A 22,501-nucleotide genomic window follows, 5' to 3' on the forward strand; every position below is an offset into this window, starting at 1 on the left:
TGACTAACTAGCACCAGTTGTTAGACAATGAAACTGAATTATTCTTCCAACCTATGACTTTTGGCTCTTAACCAAAAGGCACGCTGATGTATAATGTTTATTCACACAGAGAGGCTCTTTCAAGTTATTTCTAGATGCACTGTTACATATTACAGTTTCAGATTGACTGTGTGATGTTGCATGCATAATTTATGTCAAACACTCATAATCACTGTTGACTTAAGTTTAGGAAAGTTCATAAATACTGTTTCACATTATGTATTTAATTAGTATTTTTATTTTATCTTGTATATTAATCTTCTCTGGTGTTTATTTATTTAAAGCAGTCTTAAGAAGTGCTGATATAAAATCAGACCATCTCACAGGCATTTGGTAAAACAAGGACATTATTAATTTGTATCATAGTCTCAGGAGGCTATTTTCTCTGTAATTTTCTATTTTGATAAATTCTTTTGAGGACAAAGTATTCTTGAGTTACAGGACTAATGTAGAAAATAATAACAGAATTTGATGACCTATTTAACTTTCTCCATATTCCCAAGTTCAAAACCAGCAATATTACGTGTAGTTGGGATAAACTCAGTATTCAGAAGAGATTTCTTACACTGAGCTTGCATGCAGAAGACAGAGGTTCTTTAAATATATTCTAATACATTTTTACTTTTCACATCAGAGTTGCTGATTTAAACATATTTCAAATGCTAAAGTATGTGTACCTTTCTACATCTCCAAGTTATAAAAACATCCTTGTTCCAAATACAACTTTAACAGACAAACCAATCATTACAGCAAAGAGATTTAGATACATTGATACTAAGATAAATTATGCAGCTGTCTGATAAACAGTGATTTATTCCAATTTATTAATAACCAGTTCTTAAATTTACCCTTTGTCTGGTTTAGGCTGGTGAATCTGAACAGTGAAAATTTAACCTGAACCTCTAGTTAATATGAAGCACTTTACTTCCTTGAAAAGAACTATATTGATTTACATCACTTGAGCATCTAGTCCTTCTTTTGGTCCAAATCACTGGAGATGCTCCCTGCATTATATATTTATATATAATTTAGATTTTTTCCTCACCACAACTCGCTCGCTGGCATTCCCTCTTGTCAATGTGAGACTGTGGATCTGAGGCAAGAGTAGACACCAACTAAAAGGAGATGTCTCCCCCTCTATCCTCAGTTTCTCATTGCTGCTTATACCCTAGTCCCAGTTCTCCGGTTCCCACAAGTCCTTCTTGTGGCCATGCAGGTTGATTGAGTGATTGGTTGGTTGTTTCTGAGGAACAGTCTTCATGCATCTTCATGCCAGCTCAGTTCACTGTATGGCTGCACACAAGCTGCTGCTGCCATAAAGGAAGATGAAGAAACAGGAAGGGCAGTTGCTCTCTCCATGGCAGCCCCTGTAGTTGTTGGAGTGATCCGATGGTGGCAGTGCACCTTGAGTACGTTCGGCTGAGTCTATGAAATACGAATTCTGTGAATGAGAGTGGTGAGATAGCTTAGGTTCCTTGTGTTTTCTTGCTGCTTTTATTCAAGCAAATACATTTGGCTTACTGCATAAATCGGAAAATACATTTTTGAGATTTTAGTACCGAAAGTTAACTTGCTGATGATTTAACTGTAGAATAATTCAATATAGTTGGTATTTTAGTATAAACTTGAAGACATATTCTAGTTCTTCTGTGTGTAGCTTTAAAGACTCCAGCTTTCAGTTTAGTGTGCAGTGAGGGTGCTATCTTTCATTTGTGCATCACATAGTAGTTTTGTGCACTCATCTTTTATGCTTTCTGTGATGTTTCTTTAAAAAAAAACAAACAAACCCAACATAAATATATCAAGGCCTTTGCTATCAAAGCATAGCTCTGTAGACAATGTGCAAACAAGGAAGAAGAAAAGGTGATCATTTTCCCATTGGACTTGAAAACTATGCTTCCAGCAGAAGTCAACAAATAGCTGAAAGAACACATGCAGAGTGGATATAAATAGAAACCAAAGTATTTTTTTGCATATAATGAAATAATCTTGCTTTCCATTTCTGTTGTGGCAGGAGGCTATAGAGTAAAACTCTCATTAGACAATAAAACATGCAGTCTCTGTAGCTAGTATGCAGTGCAGGTTTTGGTGGAGAAAAATATGCATGCACAACCCTACTGTAAAGTGTTAGTTTTGAATTATTAAGGGTTATTTTATACAAATGTTCTTATCAGGGTCCTGTGAGTACTATCAGTCTCTGGTTGTCTTGACCCCACCCCACTCTATCCCCCGTAACTATTTTTCTGGGAAATACTCTGCTGCAAACTCTCTCCCATTGATTCTTATTTTTTATGAAAAATATAAAGGTCCTGCAAGGGAGGTGGAAGGGGATATGAACTCAGGTGCTGCATGCTCCCTGAGTGCTAGTCAATACAATCATATTGTGGGTGACGGTGTATGGGACTGTTGGTCCCATACTGGGGACCTTTTGCTGAAGGGGACTGTGCAGGAGCTAAGCATGGAGGCAGTGCAGCGGTAAGGGTTGGCCCATGATTTGGGGATGTCATACTTAGCATGGCTGTGTTTGGTGGCAGTGGTGGTGGCAGCAGACCCCAGCCCTCCCTTCCTCTCCCCCTCCTTCCCCTTTCCTCCCAAAAAAACTCCAGAGAAATTTCTTGCCCCCAGGGTTTGGTTGCTTCTTTCTTGCAAGGAAGCATAAAGTTAATGACCAGGGCAGCCCAGGGATGAGGAAGAGGTGGGGAAAGGCTGAAAAGGATTGCAAGGGAAGATGGTTACAGGCTGGTGAGAGCAATCGGAGCCTGCTGGTACATCCACAGTGCTGGCAGTCCTTAATGTTATGCATTTTCAACTATTCAAAGTTTGGGGTTGAGAGAAGAAGAAATCTTCTACACTTTTAATTTAAAACCTTAAAGAAACTGAGTCGTCTACCTTCTGCAAAAGCGGCTCTTTATATATCACTCAGACTTTCTGAAGATCAAGTGAATATATATTAGTGGATCACAACAGGGATGGTCTCAGAATAAACATGTATATTTTATATACATAAGAAGGAGCGATTTTAGGATTTAGTCAGCCAGATCCAAATGGCTCTAGATAAATCACCTACCAATTGTTTGGCTTCTAAATCATGAGACAAAATAATGAAACCCAGATATTTCATGATAGGGAGTGACTAAGAGCTAAGTACTTCTACGAGATGTGAATATTTTAGACGATGATTGCACCCTCAGTAGCTGGGGAGAGTGATAACTGCCCTTCTTCCTGCTGCTCTCAAATATTATGCTGGAGATGAGAGTATAGTTTGGTACTGTTACTGAGGTCCCTGCTTCTGATTTTTTAGTGTCTCCCTGTAATTTTCTTTGAGACTCCAATTTTACTCCCCCTCCTTTCTCTCCCTTCTTCAAGAAGCTTGCCTTGGAAATATAATCAGACCTTCAGTATGTCTGTTTTGCTCTGCTTTGAAACTGCATTGTAGATCACCTAGGAAATACTTGCAATGGAAAAATGTTTCCCAGCAGATTGAGTTCACCCTTTGACAATCACTTCCCTCCACTGCTGTGATGCATGCAAACTTTGCTTTGTTACACGAACAATGGCTTTGTTTTGAAAATGAAATGCTTGGCTTTCTAGCAGACTGTCAGAAGGCTAAAGTCATCACTTATAATTATGTGTCAATCTTTTCACAACTTCATTCATATGATGATACAATCTGAATAAAGATATCAGTTCAGATGTGTGAAAGGCAAGGTCCTACTGAGTACTGGTTAAACTGTAGTACCTTCATGATAACAGAGGTTCAAGCCTCCAATGGTAAAAATTGATGTAGACATACTGACTTCAACTGAATATTTGTACCAGGGAGGTTTTTCTCTGTATATTTTCCTCATCTGAATATTTTTAAATTTCCAGAAATTTATTATATTGATTCTAGTACTTCTTAGATTAGATCATAACTACCAACAGACTGCATATTTTCAGAACTATTGCTGTAAAGTAGTGTTTTGACCATAATAGTGATACTAGTATCCACTAACCAGAACTTGTTGCCATCTCTTTTCTGTAGAAGATATTCTATGGGTACTTAGCTCAGCTCTTGCACTGCCAGTAAGGTGGTATTCAGGCACCTAGTGTTCAGAAGAACAGGAGTCAACTATACCTTCATCACCAGAGACTGGTCTTCAATAGCAAACAAATTATAGTCCCTCATGCTATAATAATAATACGTATTGGTGTCAAATTAAGACAGTTAAGATATGAAGCATGCACTGAATTAAAACTGGGGAAGTATTAGACTAGCTGTGCATTTTGTGGACAAATTCTTTATTTCATACTCCATGTTATGCACATAAGAAATGTGTAAGCACTATCACACAGCAAGTGTATCTATCTCTTCAGTTCTATAAGCAAAAAAGGATTTATTGAATACTTCTTTGAAAGTAATTCCTATTTAAGTAACTCCTGTAAAAGAAAGCAATGGACTCCCTAGTGGTAAAAAAAAAAAAAAAATTGATCTAAAAAAAAAATAATTGTTACTATTATAAAAAGTTGAAAATGTCCAAATCTTGTCGTAATCTGATTTAGTATTAAATGGCAAAATCTGTGTTCTAGTATATATGTGGTCCATTTACTTATGGGTTTATGATAAACAATATAACATGTTAAAAGGTGTATTTATATACAAAGATTCTACTGGAGCTTCGTAATTCTAGTGCACCTGTTAAATAGTTACTTAATGCAATTAAATTTCTCTACTTGATAGAGCAGGCAGCAAAATTTTAATGGCCACTCTCCTTCTAAATTTTCCATTAGAGATGGAGCTTTTTAATAGCAAACACTGTGGGCAGAAAATCGAGAGAGGAGCAATGTACCATAAAACTGGAAAGCAGCTTGCCTTGAAACATTTGGCTTTCTGCAAATACTGCTCCATGTGCACACAGGAAAAAAAAACCAAAACAAAACAGAAAAAGTACTCTTTAAAATATAACGGGTTAATAACAGGGTTTTTTTAAATCTACTTGACAGAATGTTATTACAAATTCATCTTCCAGCCATGTCCTGAAGAATAGTTCCTCACAGAGAAAATGGCTGCAAGATTGAGGTAGCTGGACTCGTGTCCCATAAGCATATGCTAGTTAACATATGCTCCATTCTGAGCATGTTACTGAGAGAAGTTATAGCAATGATGATTTTTTTTTTTTTCCTGTGACAGAAACATAGGTACACTGGTTATGCAGTTTTAAAATCATTAATAAATAGAAAATAAGAATTAATACCAAACTTCCATAAAATGTAGATTATAATGTTACAGTAATCCTTCTTGCTGCTCCCAACTACAGTGCCTAATTGGGCTTTTTTCTCATAAATGCCACTTGAAGTGATTGCCTTCAGCTGGGAAGGCGAACAATACATTTTTATTAATATTTATTCACTTTAGCCTGAAATGTTATCTAATCTTTACATAGCCTCCCAGGTCATTCCATGTCATGGTGATGTTTTGCTGTTCAGAATTCAGGGCTACAAAAAACCCCACAATTTTGGCCACAATGATGTGACTTGCGATGCAAGATTTGTGGTTCTAACAGATATACTTTTCCGTCCATTTGTCACTTTCACCAATCTCATCATAAGAAGGCTATATTTTTTTTATTTATGAATCGCAATGCCATTTTTTCCCTGCTTAATTCATCTCCAGGTATATGGTGTAGACATTAACTGGAAGTAAGGCTCATCTAACTTTCACTGTAATTCCAAATCCTTTAGCTGGTGGAGAACAATAGTGTCTTAATTCTCTTTTATCCTTCATGAGGTTGACATTCTTATTGCACCATTTGATCGCAATAAAAAAACATGAGAGACAGTGGACCAACTCATATTTCTGTGGCCAATGACATATGAAAAAAATCAATACCTATCTTTTTCAGTCAGCAGGTGTCCTTTGTCACTGTTGGTTCTGCTCTCAAAAGTGATTTCTGGATATGATATCTGGATGTCTGGAGCAACAATAGCGAAGTGGATATGGTAGCACAGAAATAGTGATCATGGCTATCATGATTATGTTATGTGGTTATGTAGAGGCATATTAAAACTAGTAAGCAGTGAGGATTGGCAGGCCCCAGACTTTAAAATGTCTGGAGAAATAGCATGTGCTTTGCTGGCATCCTTGATTTTTTTTTTTTTTCTTTTTTTTGTTAGTTTCTGAGATGTGCTTAGGCATATCTTTCTTTTCTTTGCATTCTCTCTTTTCAAGAGCATCAAGAATGCCTCCTTCCCTCAAGACCAAAACTTCTAGAAACAGGCTTAGCCAGGGCCTGACCTATTCATAATGAATTATGTGTAAAGAAAGACAGAAATAAGGCTTTTAAGGTAATTTATGTACAACTTTAGGAAAACAGGATATCTTGTGTTTTGGGGTGGGGTTTTTTGGGGGGGTTTTTTTGTCCTTTTAGTCTGTTTTCACTATATTTTCGGAGATATACAACTCTTTTCACAGCTCAAGGTTCATGAAGCTTCATTTTAAACTCTGAGCAATGTTCAAAGAAAGCAAAACTAAATACTCATTACATTTATGGCTGCTCATTAACCTCCTCCTGAACACATTTTCCTTTATTTTCCTAATATTTGTGAGTATATACTGAGATTTAAAAGAGGTTCTTGCCATTCCAAAAAATCCTTTTGAAACAACTGAACACTGTTTTACATAAAAGTCAATGAAGAATCTGTATTCCTTGCAGTGAGCAAGCTGGCTGCAGTCAGACAATGTCCACAGTTATAAGAAGTGTCTGTGTAAAATATTCACTATGAAATACAATTGTTTCACATCAGAACAAGTTTGGGGTTTGTAACTAGGCAGTTTCCACAAAGTATTTCCCCAATAGCCAAGTCTTTATACATCCATTCTTAAGGTCACTAATATTTGTCTTATACTCTGAGCAGATTTTGAAAAGCTAGAGACATTTTACTTACACTTTCTATTTTTCAGCTTTGCATTTCTCTCTTGCAAGGTTCTTGTTTTCTTTCAGTTCACCCAAAATTTTTGATAAAACTTTGAAAAACTTCATATCAAGCATTCTGCCCCAACTGACCCTGTAGTATATAGCATGCCTACAGAACTTGCATTCAAATATACATCCATTTGAACCACTGGAAGAACTACCCCATATGTCAATCTCTTCACAGACGTACAGAAGCCTTCTGAATTTCCAAAGGTTTTCTAATTTTTCTACTGCCTGGCAAATCTCTCTGATCATGTGGATTCAGATTGTAAATTAGGGAGTGGTAGAAAAATCCCAAAATTATCTAAAGGAAAGAATGGGGGCTTCAAAAGTAAGTCTCCCACCAATGGTTTAAAGAATTGATGTGAAGGTTTAGGCAAATTTTCAATGATTATATGAAAGATAACTAATAAATTTACAGAGATCCCTGTTTTAGACAGAACATGTAGGTAGTGATTGATACAGAGAGATGAGTAAGTCTGGACAGAAGGGCTGGGGACTCTGTTTGTTTTACACCTCACTGGAAGCATACCCAGCTCTGGTGAGGTCAGGCAAGCAAACATGAGGAGAGAAAACATTCGTCACTACTGTAGAACTGTGCTTTGTCCATCCCAAAGTAGAGTGAATCAGTAGCTGCACTTGGCCGCCTCTGGTTGGGATTCTGAGAGATCTCATACATGCTATTCTGTCAGATAGGTGTTATTGGTAGAAAGGATAAGGGAAAGACAGCTTTCCCAAAAGCTAGGAAAGTAGATGTTATCCTGTCTAAGGAAGTTCTAGGTAAATACATATTTGAGTGGTTTTACTCTGTGTTCCTGGAATACAGTTTTTCTAATTCGATCTTCAACTTGCTGTCCCTGGTCATGGGATAAATCTTCTTTCCCAGGGATAAGATGTTGTCTATTACCATAGCTGAACTTGGCTGGGTGATTTAAAGCAGTTGGAAAGTGGCAAGACATGAATCCGATCTTCTTCATAGCTGTGTGAAGTGGAACATTTATGACATTTACTGCCACATGGCTGAAAGAATTCCCAGAGCTTGTGCTCTTTTCTGTCTCAGGTAAAAATGGTGGATCTGGGGAGTCTGGAGAACAGCATGTGGCTGCTGCCTCAAAACACATGAAGCTGAAGGGTCCTGCTGATCTTTTAACTTCCCCATAGCTTTGCTTTTTCTCAAGAACTATCCCTTCATTAAACTTTTCATCTAGCAAACACATAAAATTGCCATTTAATAGTATAATACTACTATTCAAATGTGAGACTGTTACCTCTTGATGCAGAGTCAGGAGCGAAAAAAGTAATTGGGAAAGAAGTGTGTTTAGGAATATGCTTTTCTAAGTCTGGAAAATCATGTCTGTCTCCACTTAAATGACCAATTGTTTTCTATTCCTTATATTAGAAAATAATCAAGCAATTCTCCTTGCAAAAGGGAGCTGTTATAGTTGGGACAAATGTTTGAAATGCTGTGCAGAATCATAGATGGGGAGGAAAAGAGCATCTTGTGGGCCTGGCATGCAAACATCTTGCAAGCTTCAGGCTATTCAGCTGCCCAGGTCAAGATAAAAGGGAGCTGGATCATTCAGGATGAGTGTCTACCATCCAAAGTACTGCCTGTGGAACACAAAGGGGAAATGATTTATCTGGGGTGTTTCTTTGCAACTGAAAGGCAACTGTCTAATTTGGGGAACCATCTAACTTCATTTTGGCTGACTAATTCAGGGGAGATAAATTTGAACTCAAATCACTGAAAAATGTTCTTTCATATTGATAGACTGGAAGTAACCTCATAGCTAAATAGTCATCTCTGATCATATTTTTTGATCTGCAAGTAGTTTTAAAAACAAAGTATAGGGGTTTTTTTAATTTTCATTTTTCCTAATAAAATATTTAGAGACTGAAATAACAGTTAATTAAAAAGGCAATGAAAACCAGAATGGAAGTCTTTGGATTTCAGCTTTTAAGAACGTTTTCCCCCACAGACCAACGGCAATGTTCGAGGAAGGGAAGGTTAATTATCATGAACACTATTATCAGTTTTTTACCTGTGCAGAGATAAACTAAAAGAAATTGCTGTGGGTGGCAGTGTTTCACCAAGGTGAAGGTTTGCACTCTAATACTCACATCACATGAGAACCACACATCCACCTATAAATACGAAAGACAATAGAATTTTTCCTTTGTTGGTTGAGGCACAGAGATCTTAGCTGAGGTGTCCACAACCACGAGTAACTAGGGATTGATGCAAAACTCTTTGATTTATCTCAGGTTGCCCCTAACCAAGGGGAAAAAGGGCTACTGGGAGTAGTTCAAAGCCTCCAAGACCCCAGGCATCCTCCACTAATCCAAGGAAAGGAAGGGAGGAGGCAGGTGGAGAGGGACTGGGGAGGACAGGCAGACATGTCTGCCAGCTAGGCATGGAGTTATTTCCCATCCTTCCATTCCCCTCCATTCCAAGGACAGGACAGAAGAGACTTAGATGAGCAGGACAGCAGCACCACTGATATAGTATGGAACACATCTATTCTTCATGCAGATACGTTCTTCTGTATCTCATTTTTCATCTGCACATAAAACCAGTTGTCTAGTAGCCTATTTTGCCAGCTTACTCATAGTGAAATGGATTTGATTCAACACTTCATTGAGTAACCTCTTCAGCAATCCATTTACCACTTGCATTTTATGTGATTGTGCAATTAAAGTCTCAGGATTTAACAGTATAATACCAAAAATGTCAGCTTTGGCCTTCTGTGAAAGGTATCCTGTGCAGATACACATGGCAGATTACTCTCCTCCCCCCCCCGCCCTCGCCCTCTGCCAAATTGGCTTCTCACAAATGAAATAGACTTTGTGTTATTTCTGAAAATTAAAATGGAAGCACTGTCCTATTTAGCCTTAGCTTTGGGCTTCAGGGTGTGACAACAAGGTGTTGAAGCAGAGTTCTGCTCTTGTTTTTTCTGCAGTTTTGGTTAATATCAAGAAAATCTAGAATAGAAAACAACATATATCATACATTGGGAAATAGTGTAATCAGAACAGCATATTGACTTCACAAAAAAGGAAAGTTTACTTAGCTTTGTTTTTTGTATTGTGCATGTTAATAATTTGTAACATTTTTATTTTAACTTCTTAATTACTTATTGCAGAAGTTACGGTATACAAGTATTAACAGCATAACTTTCAAATGTATCTAATCCAGATGGATTTTACTAATAAAGCAATACACAATGTTAGTTCAATGCCATTTTTTCTTTTTAGTATGTGTGCATTTATGGTGTATTGCATTAGTAAATAACCACACAACAAATATCCTTTGTTCTCCATAAAAGAAAAATAATGACCCTGAATGAATCCAATTAAAAGACTAAGTGAATTAATTTGAATAATTACAGCGAAAATGGCAAAAGTATGGTTTGCTTATTCCATTGACAAGTTGTTCTTTCATGCTGAAGTTTTACTTTTCACTTCTCAAGATGCAATGAATAACACAGAAATTTAAAATTTTTTGTCATTTCTGTTCATTAAATGAACAGAATATAAATCTTCTAATGGCTAGTAGGTAGATGACAAAGTTCAGTCAAGCAGATAAAGATAAGTCATTAAAAAGAAAGATATCAGACTATTATGTTATTCAAAGAAAGGTATTAAGAAGACAAAACATCAAGTAGTGAAAACTAAGTATGAAGATAAGCAATAAGGACAAATGATAAAGTGGTGAAAACAGTCTGTGTGCATGTTGCAGAGTTGGAGCAAGTTCTTCTGAAACAGAAAAGTAGAAATGTTGTTTATAGAGGGTACCAGTTCCCATACATACCCCTTTGTGTGTGCCTATGCACCTCACTGGATGAAGGTGCTGCTTTTTCACAGTGCCTTCCTGTTCTCTCTTCTTTGGAATTCTATTCCAGGGAAGTTACATTATTTTTCTTCTTATAATATTTCAACATTTTCAACACATTCGTGTTCTGTATTTGTGTTGTCTCTTTCACTTATATGGTTGATCTGAAATATCTAACCAGCTTTGTGCCTTCCCTCACTGACAGTTCTCCAGGCCTGGTGTCCTGGAAGCTGCCATATTCTTTGTGCAGCTGTGACAGCATCATACAACAGCCACTATGGAGCTGCAGGAGCTAGTGAAAGCAAAAGATTTCAAGAACTGCTTTCTGCATCTTTCCTGGTCCTGGAACAGAAAATAACTGAGATATTCATCAGCTTTCTCCATGCAGATAAAGCTAAAACTTTTGGAGCTGAAGGCATGGACCCTAAAAGAGCCTGAAGCTGAAGTGAGAATAGAGAAAATCTATTGGAGTAGAGATGTCAGAAATGAGTCAGAACCGCAGTTTTACCTCAAACTGCTTGCGATTAACACATGAAAAAGTGGGCGAAGCACTCAAAGATGCAGATGGGTCTGAGTACTTTCACACTTTGGAAGGTGTGAGGGTACACACCTCCAATTCAATTGCAAACTGAACAAACTGCTGTCTTCTGAGATTCAAATGCTAGCTCTGCAGCAAGGACTTTTGTGAAAAATGTTGCTGGAAAATTACTGGCTGTATTTTTACAGTGCTCCCCCCCTCAAAAAAAAAACAAACCAAAACAACCAAACAACCTAAACACATCATTCTTCCCTCTTTGCAGGTCTTTCAGGTAAAAACCTGGGATTTTTGCCATTGATTTCAGTGGATTAGAATTTTTTTTTTTTTTTTTGCGTTATGAAATGTACGGATCAAACATTCTTCTCATGCTTTAGGCTTTGAGTCCATCTTTATCACAAACATTTCTTATTCATAGCACTGTCTATTCTGTTCTGAAAAGATCTATGCTCTTGAGTGAGATTTTCAGCTGCCTTTCTCAAAGATACTGCATGAGCAGTGGAGATGAAGAATCATTTCGGTATCTTTGTGCTTCCCTAAATCTGTGATATTGCAGAGATAGTTCAGTGCCTAATGTGAATTAGATCACTCAGGAGCTTTTCCATTTTTTCCAGCTCTCCAAAAAGATCCATCACTTTTTTGAACGTAAATTCCAGGATTCAAAACATAAAACTAATTTATTCAGAGATAAATAATGACAACTATTATTTGCTAAGTATAGAGGAAGACAGCCAGTAGGACCAGTATAGTTATGGATGTGTTATTTTATATTGGTTTTGTGCCTGAAATCACAAGTGGCATGTATGGAAGTTCCTAGCAGAAGAAACGTAGTAGTGCTATGAGCACCTTTGGAAAAGAAGAGTGAGCACAGAAATTGCAAATTAAAAGAGAAAATAAAATTATTTGTAGAAGCAGTATAAAAAAAGCATCTTCCTAAACTGTTGATCAGAGTCTCTTAAAACAGAGGACATTGGGTCAGTTCCGTAAATAATATTTTAAATGAAAACTTATATAGTGGATCTATTCAAATAAGGCACATTTAACACTGCATGTTTTCAAAAGGCTATGGTTGCAGATGCTTGACGAAAAGCTTGGATTGTACTCCTTTGCCTGCAAATGACAACAAATAAAACTATTCATGAGTCTTTCCACCATAACCACATTGTATTGCAACTGTTGAGTATCCACATAGTCCTTGGTTGCTATAACTGCAGAATAGACATCATTTGCTTTCACTACTTTTCCTAAGCTTTTGATTGATTGTGCTTGTTACGTCACCAAATCACTGCTCTCCACAATAAAGGGCTCAGTTCAAACGACAAAGATGAAATCTACTTAGTAATTTGATGCACCTGCTGCGTGCATTTAACTATATTGTGTTTAGTTAAGTTTAGCGACAATCCACAGACATTTAGAGGTATAAATTTTCCTACAGAAGTAATCTTGTATTTTTTCAATTAATTTAACAGAAACACACTACGAATTACAAAGAAGTAATATTAACTACAAAAAATAGAGTATTGTGTTTGTATTTCTTTAGTTTGTGTCAAAATGTTTATGATTGCAAAATAGAATATGCAATTTTTAGGTATTTTTATTATAATAGATGAAGAAATACTATCCTGTACAGTAAAATACATTTGATTGCACTACAAAACATTTTGTGCCTACTTTGTATTCAACAAATACAGATGACAGCCACAGTATGTCACTAGACATACACTGGCAGGGTACAGGAGGGATGGGGGCTGCCCAAAAGTGGGAGCTGGAAGCTAAGTTCTAAAGGGCTGCCAAAGCAGAAAGCTGATTCTTTGTATTTTAGGAATCTGTTAGTAATGAAGTAAAGAAATGGATTATATTTGCCTAGTTGGAAACTCGTCTCTAGTTCTGTATTAAAACAACTACCTCTTGATAATTTCATCTTTTAATACTTCATCTTTGAAGTATTTTAGTTGTGCAGTGAAACAGATTTTGGCACTTCAGCCCCTAATGGCCTCCTGAAAGCTCTTTTGCCTACAGCACAAGTGAGGATTCCCGAATCAGCTGCCAGTTTCTGTACACCTCAGAAGATAAGCAGAGTAAGATTTCCAAATGACAAAAAGAGATGTAAAAATATGTCAGTGTATGAAAGTCACATATCTGTGCTTGCACAAAGTATTTGCTTTCCATATTTATGAAACTCTAATCCATTTGGCTGCGAGCTTGTGACATCTGCCAGAACTCCCAGAGAACACAAGGATCAGAGTTATGAACATGTAATAGCAGGGCATAGAAGAAATCTTAGGGTGCCAAGGTAGTTGCTGAGCTGCAATTTGTAGGAGAAAATTAGTTTTCCAGAAAATAAACGGTAAATTCTGTCAGTAGAAGAGCTGATTGTATATTTTTTGCACCCCCCGTGTCCCCTCCCCCTGTTTTTAGTAACACTGGGTAGTCTGAGTAACATTACCCATACAGGTTCCATATAAAGTAAGAGGAATAGAAAAACAACATTTGTTTTCCTTTTGTTTATGTGTTGCAATGTTCCTCCTAAGTTACTAATTGTCACTAAACTCTGTTTAGAGCACAGGTTGTCCACCTAAGCATTGTGAGACTTGTGAGAATTAACAGATTTCTTCAAAGCAGAGACTGCTAAATCTTAATGGCTCAGAGGAAATTATGAAAACTGTTTAAAGAGCTACCTAGTACCTTAACGCTCTTGATAAGCCTTTTGAATCATTTATATCTGGGCCATGATCTTGACAGAAATCTTTATACATTTAACAATTGCTCACATGAGTAATGTGACTCAAAATCTATATGGGTATATGTATAGGAGTTTAGCTTTGTAGTGGAATAGGGGATTAGATTTCCTTGTAAGAAAATAAATTTTAGATGGTTGTATTTGTAAAATGAGCTGGGCTTCAGTTCTGCCTTCAGTCCTTTAGTTTCAGGAATCGGGAACTGTGAATAGACACAAAACCAAAAGACAATAAATAAACAAAAGAATCTTCAGAATTCTTTAATTTAAAGAAGGTTAATTTTCAGCCAGGAACACTGTTTTCTGAGCGACTCTTCATGGGTTTGAGGGGTTCTTTTTTCATCTCAAAATACTTTTATTATTCTAATTAGTTGTACCAAAATCTTGGATAATTAGGAACTGTATAGTTAATTAGAAAGCTCAGATTATTCCCTAAGGAACACAGCTTTCAAGGAGTAGTCAAACTGAGCATTACCAAGTGACAAAGAAATAAATCTAAAAATCCTGCATTCTAGCAGTTGTGAAAGACATCTCGTGAACACGTACTACATCTATAAAATGTACGGGTATTCTGAGAGATTTTTTCAGGACTCAATCCAAACTCTCTTTGCATATATTATAGATTTTTATTTTCATATTCTTCTGTTAATACACTTTTGGTACAAAATGGAAAGTGATGGAGAAAGTATGTTCCATCCCAGACTGGTTTATTATCCAACAAATTTATCTGCCATGTGTGAGATACTAGTTTTAATCATCTGACCTGATCAGTTAAAACAAGAACTTGAACCAAATTCTCCTACATTGAAGTGAGTATAAAAGACCAAAGCACTTGTTAGTATAAACTGGAGAAGGAATGGCTCTAAGTAGATGAAGGAAACATAAAGCAAGTGAAAAAAATACAGCTATACAATGTAACCTGTCAGTCACAGAAGCATTTCAGTGAGTGCAAGAAGGAATGTTAGCTGGATCAATTTCTCATACAGCTGATTCTTTTAAAAGCAAAAACCCTGTCAAAATAGGGCTTTAAAAATAAATGAGGCTTCCAAATGAACAGCAACATAGAGGATTCTAAAAACAAGTGGTGTAATTTGAAAGATATGTCAAAGGTGAGCCACTGCTTAAAAAGAAAGGAAGTAAACAGATCTATAATAGTAACCATTTAGATACATAGGAGAAAAACAAGACTCAAGTGCATGTCTCATTAACTCAGTCTGCCCCAAATCCGGATGAGAAGACAATAGAGATGTTATCTTTCACAAATAAGTCAATGTAGTTTCTGTAATTATTTAGCTGCTATTTATACAAAGGAGGACAAGAGAAGGTAAACAGAGAGAAACAGAAGCAGTGCCTTTCAGAAGTATGGCATTCCAAGCAAAATAATCTAAATATTACCAATATTCAGAAGGTACCACGGTGCCTAAAGTTACTACTGATTAAATAATCCAGCACAACTTCATCAGTTAAGTGTATTGAGGGGAACAAGTTCACTGGAAGACAATATAAAATTGAAAAATATTATAATGTATCTCAATTTAATGTGATAATATTGGCAGATGACTAAGTCATGGTCTGGAGACATGGACATGAGTAATACAGGAGTCAATTCCTAATAGTAATAATAATAGTAATAATCTAAGTTTTGAAGGGAACAATGAAGCTATATTGGTTCAGAATTGTCCCCTTCATCAGCAGAGTTCCACTGACTTTGAATTCATCATCTTTACCTAAATTCCTACAGTAAGATGACATTTATTCTCATATCATACTCAGTATCCAAATGCCTCTAATTTTTCTTCATTTTTCAGTCTTATTTTTTCATTTGAGCGCCCTTTGTTTGCAGATGTAAATGACCTACTATGCTTACTGGTGACCAGCTGTACCCAAAATGGTTTCTTTTGGTTCCATAACTGTGTGTGCATATTCTGGAAAATCTGTCTCTGAAATATGAGCTGATAACTCATTCATATGCCTAACTTGCAGCACGTTGTCATGAACATGCTTTTAAAGCTTCTACAGAAACAGCAGACTTTTGAAAAATCAAACCTTAAACCACGGCAATTTAAATCAATGGAACCTAAAATTAGTACCTTAGAGCAAAGTTAAATTAAATTAGTTATCAGTAAGATGGTAAAAAAAAAAAAAAAATCTTACAAATTCAAGCAGTGAAAAATAATTCTAAACCTATGCTGAAGCCCATGAGGAACATTGAAGTACCTACACTCTTCTTTCTTATTTCATTTGGCCTTCAGAAGTCATCTGGTCAATAAGACTTGACAACATCCTCTGGGAAGAAAAACATACACTTGTTTTTTTTTAGAATCAATTTTCAGTTCTCAAGGAAAAGCAACCTGTAATTCTATTTTAGTTCAAGTGGGTTTTTTTATTATAATGTTCTTTCCTGAGTGCCTTTAATATTTCTACTTGCTGAAAAATTACAGTCATTAATGATGTTTTAGTGTCTTTGCTGAGGACCAAGTAAGTTTTCTGCAGCTTTGAGCATGGAATAGAATCCAGATTATCAGGTTTGGGTTTAGACTTTGATTTCTTATTTTTCAATAGCTAGCATTTTAGTTTTGAAGATTTGAATATGCAAAAATCGAGGTATGCATATAGGTTAAGATACTATGCATACAGATTAGGATACTAAAGACAAAGCCAATGATGAATGGGCTAAAGAGGTATTTCGTAGTTTATCACTTAGGATAGAATTTTTCAAAAATTTGTAGGAAATACAACTGCTGAACAAGAGCAAAAAGGCTCTGATTTTCATTTTCTTGAGGCGTCCATTATTGTTATGTAGTGTTGCTATTACTGTTAACATTAAAGCAGTATTAGAGTGAAATTCATTAGGAACAGCTGCTATGTTGTTAAAGCTCCATTCCCTTCCAGATCACTTATTAAATTTATCTGAAACAATCACAGAATAAGTTTCATAAACACACCATCAGCTCCTAACTAAATCAGCAGTACATCATCTTTAGGATCAGAGAAGGTGGGGTTAATTTGACTGAAATTGAACATCTATATCTCAAGTTCTCTGACTAAGATGCATTTACAGTCAGAATAGTCTAGGGCACAATGCATCTCTTCTTAAAGTAAACAGCTAAAAGAAATCAGATCTTATTTTGAAGAGTCGTTTATTCCCACTGACTATAAAAGGAAAGTAAACTCGCTAAGCAGGATACAGCTATGGAGGATACACCTAAAATTATCATAGTTTTAGTAACAGTAGTCATAGAAATGTTGTTTGGATGCTACTTGTGGAGGTCATCTATCCAAACCTCCTGTTTGAATCAGGTCGATTGCCTCACGAGATTGGGTCAGCAGTAGCTTTGTCTAGTGAGCCTTGAAAGCCTCCAGAGATGAAAGTTCCTCACACCCTTTGCATAAGCAGTTTCACTGTCCCTCTGCTGGTAAAAAAGATTTTCTGATGCCCAGTCTAAACTTAAGCAAGTCACAATGTGTAAATACTGTCCCTTGCCACTGCCATTTTGCTATGGATTTCTTTTAGCTTTTTTTTTTTTTAATTATTATTATAAAACTGATTCTAATCTTTATGTATGCAAAGTTGTTATTCCAAAGATGTTCCCAACACAAATGATAGAGTTGTCTCCCTGAACGTTACCAACAAAGAACCGTTTTGCAGAGTACTTATTTTCTTCAGACAAAGAAGTGTTTTGAAGTGACGGGCAATTTCTAAACCTGGGTAATTCAGTTATCAAATCTATACTAAGCATCATTTTTTAAAACTTAATGGGCCAGATCCTTCAAAGGCTGCATTGAACAAGCATGACATTTGACAGGATCTTCATTCTGAAAATATTGTTTCTTTCTGCTTACAAATAAACAGTCTACTTTTTGCTTTCTTGTCACTCTATTATGTTTTTCCAGTAGTATGGGACTTAACAACAAGGAGTAATAATACACAGTGAATGCTTTAGTATGGAGCTGTATATCATAGGCAAGTAACAGAGGTATCACATTTGACAAGTATGAGAAGGAAAATATTTGGAAAGCCATTAGTTACTCAAGGAAAATATTTGGAAAGCCATTAGTTACTCCATCTTCAAGTCATAAATCTATCCCATAGAGTTTTTAGTGTGTAAGGAAGAAGAATTACAGACTACAGTTCTAGATATATTCTATCTTTCATTCATTCACAACCAGAGGTAGCACTGGCTTTTCAGCCAAATAGCATGTATTTGCTATTTAAACAGAAAAATACTTCATTACAGTGGGTATTTGTAGGCAGGTCTGCAGGATAATTTCACTGACCTCTTCTTCTTCAGCTTGCACTAATTTCTGCTATTCAGTGTACATGCTTCAACCCTTTTTTCAATATAAATATAAGGTATAAGGTATAGTTCTATCAGAATATAAAACATGGAAAAATTTCTGATTTAAATCCTAGATTCAGTAACATACAGCTCTCTATGATCATAAGTTGAAACTGGGGTCCTTCTAATGCATACGCTTTTAATTTTAGCTTGTAGTCAGTGGTGAACTTAATTTGACCTAAAGTTCAAATAAATGCACAGTGAAGTCTGAAACTGAGGCTATAGAATGTTTAACATCAAGAAAATTATTCAAATAGTTGTAAAAAGAAAATAACTAAAGTCGAATGCCATGCTAATTAGCTTCTCAGGTACTCACTAAGTACATTTTGTCAAATATGTGACGAGGTTAATGGTACATTGCATCTCTAGTTCTGTTGTTAGTACAGATTTTGATGAAATTTATCAATAAGAATTGCAATATCTTGGACAAAATTTAGTTTTCATTCCTTAACACCTAACAGACATCTGTGTTTTTAATTTTCTTCCTGATTATGCTAAATTATTTAAAGAGCTTATTAAATATTAGCAACAAAATTACTAAAAGGTTAAAATTAGGTTTGAAAACCATAAGTGCCAGAAAATACATCATTAGGCTATGTCAATCATAATGCTGTGGTCTGCTATCTTATGATCAAATAAAATTTGCCGGTGACACAGTATATGATCATTCTTCTTTCCTTTTATTTTGCTTTGGTTTCTCTCAGGAGAAGAACAGGTAGGCACTCGTGATGAAATACGTTATTTTCATCACAAAAAAAGGAAAAGAGAAAAGGGCTTTTAAAAGGGTTTTTTGATATTCTTTCAAGCATGTGTATGTATAAAGATATGTTGGTGTTTATTATTCAAAACAACAATAAAGAACAGTAGACATAAATATTCCATTTGAAGGGATCAATTTTACCAGCAAAGGTGGAGAGTGGATGATATCTTGGCTCTATCAATCCACTGGAGGGGCCAAAATGCTCAAACTAGAAAAGAGGAAGAAGCATGTGCCAAATTGGCACATAATCATTCTCCAATTGAGCAAATGTGAAGTAACATCCAGAATGTGGATCCAGGAATACTCTCCATAATAGCTCTCTAGCTTCACTTCTGCTCCAGCTGCACAGCTGTGTCCATCTCTTTTTGAAGTAGAATCACAGGCACTAATGAAATACTTTTCCCATAGTAAGAACTTCTGGTCCTGTCCAGCAGCTAGGGAACATAGATTGCAGTTGCATCTAGATTCATTATTCAATCTCTGATTTATTGAGAACATGATCTTTTCTGTGTCACAGATCAACAAAGCACATAGAACAGCATGGTACATTGCACAAAATGTGTTAGGAAAAATTTATTCACTTTTTGTTGTCCCTCATAGTGGTATCCATTTCCTTAGCTACCGGCTATCTCTCTTCCTAACTGAGGAGGTAGCAATAAACTCAATCTAAGCATTTATATTTCTTCTTGACTGTTCTTAGGCACTTTTCCAATCACTAGGTAGAGTCAGTTTCTAGATAGTCACAGAATTAAGGCGGCTTTAATCCTCTAAGTTTTCTGGGGCAGAGCAGGTCAGGTTCTCATCAATCCCTCCCCCACGCTGCTGGCACAATTCCTACATGTGTCTTTTTCATCATTATCTTCTTCATATCCAGACTCAAAAGTTGCAGCCAAAAAGAACAAACTTTTGCCATCCCATTTTTTAATGGATGTTCATGTCCTTTTTCCTCTAAATATTGTAGAACTATGTGTGGTAAGAAAAATTACATGTTTAAAACAATGCAACTCTATGGTCAGCGGTATGCTCTATTACAGTATGGAATGTAAACAAAAAAAACCCTATATAAATAGTCAGTGGCTCACATGGAGTTCGCTTGCAAATGAAAATGAAAATCTGTGTATCACAGAGCATTTCAGTACTTGCACATTTAAAAGGCTATGGCTGCAGCCATCTAGATTTTAACATTTTCTTTCAATTGAAAATGCCCATAACGGTTATGGTAAGATTTGGAGAGCTAGTATTAGGAATAGAAGATATTTTATAGCAAAGTGTCATTAAACCATTAAAAATGCATTCTATGACAGTAAGAAGGACAAGACTTTCTCAAAGGATGTTTGCAAAATCTGATCTGGCCAGAAGGAAGAAGGGGCAGTTGTCTTTTGGAGTTTTGCTAAGAGAGCAAACTAGCAGGAAGGCCACCTGTGCCAGAGAAATTGCAGTGGCATTCAGTTTTAAAGATGCGAAGGAGTACTGAGCAAACAGATAAAATGGAAAGCACCCCACAAAGATTTTTTCAAACGCCTTTCTTCTACTGGCTCTTATGGCATGATAGAGAGTTCTGGTATTCCCCCCCTTTCCCCTCCCCCCGCCCATGCATTCTTAAAATATAGTGCATGTATGTATGTTAGGTCATTCATAAAACAAAGGTTGTCCTCAAAGCCACATAATCAGCAGTGACAGTGGCAAACTGTTGCCCAAGTAGCTTTTCTGATGTTTTTATTTATACGAATGAGAAGAGTAATGTAGGTTGAAGGGGCTAAGTTCAATCTACCATAATGTACCAGTCTTCAGCCTTTTGCTCACACAAAGAGCAAAAGTTCAGTTCTCAAGCTTAACTGTCAGAAGATCCGGCTAGTGAAGATTATATAAAGATAAGTAGATAAAGCCACTTCTATATGCAAGTATATATAGTCACAGATGCACAGTAAATTCATACATTTCTGTAGATCTGCTGCTACCATTTTTCCCTTAGAGCTGAGTTTTGAGTCAGTATTTATACACATTTTGAACAGAAAGTATCAAACCCAGGAATATTAAAAAAAACCCCTTTTATTTACACACAAACATTTGTAGTGTTCATTAAGTTAGGGGGAAACATACCTATTTTAAAATGTGCATTAGTTATTCTGGATTCTGGATTCAGAAGTGATTAGCTGTAAGCATGCAGAAATAAATGTGAACTTTTTTCTAACTAGGTATTAGCTGAAAATTTTAAATGAAGGAACTTCTGCTATAGATCTTCTTCTTAGGAGTACATATTTTGAACAGGAAGACTTTTAAACAATAGTATTTTGTAAGCATCAAAACAATTAAATGACAATGCAGTTGCTGTAGAGTTACTCTTTTATGAAGAATGGATACACCAGCGTACCTGTCACAGTTATGTGCTTACTTTCAAATTAGCTTTTTGTAATGACTAAACAGAATATTATTGAAAGAAAGCAATCCAGGGTAAGTAATACTGAAGTGGTAGGTTGTTGATAATGGCTTGGTAGCACCTAGAATATTGTATATGTCAGATATAAAGCACTTGTGTATGCTGTGTTAAAAGTAAATCATGATTGCCATTATTGCTTCAGGAATCTGCCTTAGGAAAAGAACTATATAAATGATTATTGGGAAAGAAGGTAGTCTACTTAGCACACTTCGAAAATGGCTCATTTCTGTGTCAGGTTTCTCTAAAGAACTAAAGAAAGCACAATTTCAAATATGTAAGTGAAATATATACCCATAATAAGTATAACTGTATAGCAAAACAAATTCAATCAAGCTTTCTACATAAAGCAGTATGGAGAATACTGGCAGAATACTGGCACTTGCTTCTGTCTTTGTGTGTGGCTTTTGTGCATAGTTTCAGATCCACAGAAAAAAATCATATTCTACTGGTTTTAGTCAGTCAGGTGACGGAGTCGGAAAAGGTGAAGTGTGATGTCAACCATCCCTGTAATTTACAATAATGCAAGGCAACAGCACTTAAATATGGAGAAAAGGGAATACAATAAATGCAAAGGATTATTGCATTTGTGACAGAGCTACTGGCTAACACCTGAGGTATGATTGTATGATGAAACTTTTTTTTTTAGTAAATACTTATTCACAGGACTTTCTCTTACAAACAAGTATACACTTTTTTCCAGTTCAGTGGCTAGCTTGACTGGCTTTCTTACACAGAATAACGTGAATAGGTATTGATGGGCTGGACTGAAATCAGATCATATGTGCAGATAGCTAATGATTGTTTTATGTGATGTTGAGAATTTATGTTGTTTCACTATTTTGCTTTCTTTCTCTTTTACCCTGTGGCT

This window comes from Strigops habroptila, chromosome 2 (assembly GCF_004027225.2).
Source record: "Strigops habroptila isolate Jane chromosome 2, bStrHab1.2.pri, whole genome shotgun sequence".
NCBI classification, from domain to species: domain Eukaryota; kingdom Metazoa; phylum Chordata; class Aves; order Psittaciformes; family Psittacidae; genus Strigops; species Strigops habroptila.